This window comes from Aethalodelphis obliquidens, unplaced genomic scaffold, assembly GCF_003676395.1.
Source record: "Aethalodelphis obliquidens isolate GAN/ISIS:26980383/991018 unplaced genomic scaffold, ASM367639v1 scaffold11, whole genome shotgun sequence".
NCBI lineage: Eukaryota > Metazoa > Chordata > Mammalia > Artiodactyla > Delphinidae > Aethalodelphis > Aethalodelphis obliquidens.
The window spans coordinates 8,650,056-8,654,405 of NW_020837955.1; positions in this window are offsets into that span (position 1 = coordinate 8,650,056).

Below are 4,350 nucleotides of genomic sequence, written 5' to 3' on the forward strand. Positions count from 1 at the left end.
TTTCATTTTTAAGACTTTCTTGTTCCATCCCCTTTCTGCCCTTAAAAGCATTTCCCATTCTGTAGCTCTTTGGAGATCCTTTCTATTTTCTAGGGAAGATGATGCTGATTCATAAATCATTGAATAAACCCAATTAGATCTTCAAATTTACTCAGTTAAATTTTGTTTTTAACAATATTTAAGAAGTTGTTGTCGTTCCCTGAATTTCCACCCTCTCATCAAAATAACGAGATATGCTTTCAGGAATAATTAGGATGTAATGAAGAGCTTTTCTTCCTGGACTTGTTTGGTTACTCCTTTACCCATGTCAGAATTTGATTTCATTTACATCACCTATGAGCCAACTATTCTTATTAACAATTAAAAGCTCTTTCTGAAAAAAAAAAAAAGCTCTTTCTGGAATCTTTATTATATCCATTGAATAAACAGCATGGTGGAATCAGAAAGACAAATCTTTCCAGAGGAGCCCTGATCATCAGGGATATAGGAAGGTGGTTAAAAATACCTGCCACTTGTTCTGCAATTGCTGCAAGATTCCAGTACAAAGTCATTCTTATGTGTTCTCAAGTTATTAAGGCAAATGTCCTCATTCAAAAGTATTTCCTGAGCCCAAGTTGCAAATGATCCAAGGTATAGTTCTTCCTGTATTTTAAAGTTGAACTCAGTGCATTCCACAATTAGGGAAATGCATTTAGGCTGATTACGGAGCACTTTGGGGGATAACTGTGCTGTCAGTCTGAAGTGATTGAGCCAAATAGCACAGCCAAACATTTGAGCTCCTAATAAAAGTATTTTGACCATTAAAATATTTTTAAATGCATACTGATCTTAAAGTCTTGGTTAGTTTATACAGAAGACATAAACATAGGCTCATGAGAAGATTTTTTTCCCCGCTGTTTAATCCATATATTTTTTTCTTTATTGCAAGGCAGAATATTAGAACATATGCTTTAGAGCTGGGCCCAAATCCAGATTCTGATTTGTGACTAACGGTGTCAAAGGGGAGCAAAATTTGTCACCCCAAATATGACTCTTTGGCATAATGATTATTTTAGGCTGATTATTTTATTTATTTTTTTTTTGCGCTACACGGGCCTCTCACTGCTGTGGCCTCTCCCGCTGCGGAGCACAGGCTCCGGACGCGCAGGCTCAGCGGCTATGGCTCACGGGCCCAGCCGCTCCACGGCATGTGGGATTTTCCTGGACCGGGGCACGAACCCGTGTCCCCTGCATTGGCAGGTGGACTCCCAGCCACTGCGCCACCAGGGAAGCCCTAGGCTGATTATTTTTAAGAAACAGTACACATAGGAAAGGCTCTAAAAACTGAGTAGAAATTACCATTTTGTACGAGACATTTACATTTATAAGGGAAATCTCCATTGGTAAGGCAGTCTCCCTCTCTGTAGTACTAGAAAGAGAAGAATAACTCTAAATCTCTAGACACTCTTAGGTATGGAGAAGACAACAACTTAACTGTGCATAACTACCTTCCCCTTGTTACTCTGTTTTGCTATTCACCTCTCATAATTCCTCCCCACTTCCAAGATCTTGTTTTGTCCTTAGCTTGAGGTGGTATTTAAGGTCGTGGCTTGGGCCATTTTGGGAGTTACTCAGCTTTCCAGGGTCTCTCCTATGTTGTATACAGGAGGTATACATGTTATGAAACTTGTTTGTTTTTTCTCTTGTTAATCTGTCTTTTATTACAGGGGTCTCTCAGCCAGGAACCTACAAGGTTAGAGGGAAAAGTATTTTTTCTCCCCCTCAGTGTCAATTTTGGATAGGTTTTCTATCATCTCAAAATTTGAGAATGTTTTATAATGATTCTTTCTAAGTGTGATGATTTTCCTCTAAGATCCCAAGACCTATCCAATTTGTTTTGCCATTTTAGCCTTTAACATACATGTACCTTTTATTCTCCACTGAATGTATATTATTTTTATTACATATCTTACAATGTATTATACATTATGTTTTTCTATTTTATAATTGCTTTTAGTCTGTCTGTTCTGCTTTGTAAATCTGTGGTCAATTCTTATACTATGCTACACTTTTTAAAAAATTAATAACCTTAAAACACATTTTAAAAGATGTAAGTGCCTGTCTCTCAGTTCAGGACCAAGGAAAGAACTTCAACAGGGCAACTTGGAGAGGGTAATGTATATACCCTGCACTTTGGGAAACAGCAGCCTGATGTCTGACTCCACCTGGAAGGCTAAAGATCTAGAGATTTCCTGACTGGCTGCACTTTAAGCTAGGAAAGAAGAAGTGGGATAGATGTGGGCAAAGGAGAGACAGTCATCATAGGCTTGAATGCGAGAAAATATTTGCAAATGATATGACTGGTTCATATCCAGAATATGTAAACCACTTATACAACTCAACATCCAAAAAAAAAAAAAAAAAAACTGATATAAAAAAAAAATGAGCAGAAGACCTAAATAGACATTCTTCCAAACAAGACATACAGATGGCCAACAGGCACACTCAACATAGTTCATCATCAGAGAAGTGAAAATCAAAACTACAATGAGCTATCACTGCACACCTGCCAGAATGGCTATCATCAAAAAGGAAAGTTGTTTATAAAAATGCCCCTATAAAATTTAAAGAAGAGATATTTGGGGCTTGCAAAATCCCAGGTGATTTCACTTCATGATATGCCAAAGCATGCAGGTGTTTTAACTGGGCACTGCAGCCCATCCCATTCACAAGCATAGTACAGAGTAAGAAAAGCAGGGGACAGAATGAGATTTATTACAAAATACCATATGAAAAGCTCATATACAATGCTATGTTACAATGACTCTTTTGCATAAAACGGAGGTTGAAAATGTAGGAGTGGAGATCGGAGACAAAGATTAAAGGCAAATTATACGAGATAAGAGTGAACAAAACAGTAGAGTGCCCTTACATGGATAAATAGCTCATTCACTATAAAAATTTTCCAATGACAATGATGTGGATTTCCTTTGCCAAAGGATGCACTGCAGAAAATTTTTGGTAAGATGTTCAACATCAACTATGCAATACTTGGAAACCTTACCTTCCCATTTCTTTTGCTCAAGAGTAATCTGATTTTCTAGCATAGACTGGATTCCAGTTGCCTATGTATCGCCAACGTATGTACTGTCTTTCCATTTGGTTTTGTTTTTCTTTTAGAGACTCAAAATGACATGTTAGCAGAAGGTATTTCTTGAAAGTGTAATTGACTGTTAAAACCATAGGGGTACAAAACTTTTCTAATAAAGCAAATAAATCTCTAAACAATTTTAATTAAAGTGCTGAAACTATTAGAGTAACAGAAGCAATTCCAACTACAATTTTGAATCAAATCGACTCCAATCTAATTACAAATTGACACAATCCAGAAAAACTTGAAGGTGTTTTAAATCAGCCTCTTCCCACTAAGTTCTGGCTGCCTGACCAAAATGCAACTTCTGAGACTATTTGCAGCCATCTCCTATGAGTTAAGTTGACATAGGTATTCCTGAATCAATGATGAAAATTTAGGAAATAATTCCGAATTCTCTTCCTCCTCTTCAGATGATTTTACACATGTCAAACGTTAATTTTGGATCATTTTAGCAGTTTGGTTGGTTTATTTTAAGCAAATTAGATCTGCACTCTTGTAAGCATGAAAGTGGAAAATAGAAATCTATGCAATTCTAAAATTTTTTACAGGTTATCTAACACCAAACCTCCTCTGCCCAGTGCAGACACAGGGGCTGCTTACATGGTAGGAAAGAGACTGGTTAGAGAGTAGGAGAAAAACTCTTCTTGTTTGTTTGTTTTGTTTTGTTTTGTTTTGTGTTTGGTTGTTTTTTTGCCTTTAGCTAGGTGGAGATCTTAAATGAGACATTGTTTTTCTAGGCTCTAGTTGAAAGAATTGGAAACAACATGTTCTGTGTTTCCTGCCAGTTCTAATATGCAATTTATAGAGCAAGGTAGAGAAAATTTAGGAAAGCTAAAACAGTAATTGAGAATGAATAGCATTACAGGTGTTGTAGTTGGATGATGCAGGGGGTTTAGGCGCTTTATAGCGATGCTTATATGACTGGGTCATTGCAACCATTGTTGGGTGAAAATCATTTTCTGAATGGAGAGTCTACATTCTGCTGAGAAGCTTTCAATCCATTTAGCCCTTGAAGCACACAACTCAGGGACTGGCTTGGCAGGAGCAGGGACTTTAGTCCGTTACAACTCTTTTTTCATCACTGACTAAGAACTCACCTAACAATGTTGTCTGGGTAGCATGTGTTGCATTTCAAGTCATGATTAATGTGCCTCCAGTTGAGAAATTCCTGGTTTTCAAGTCATGATTAATCTGCCTCCAGTTGAGAAATTCCTGGT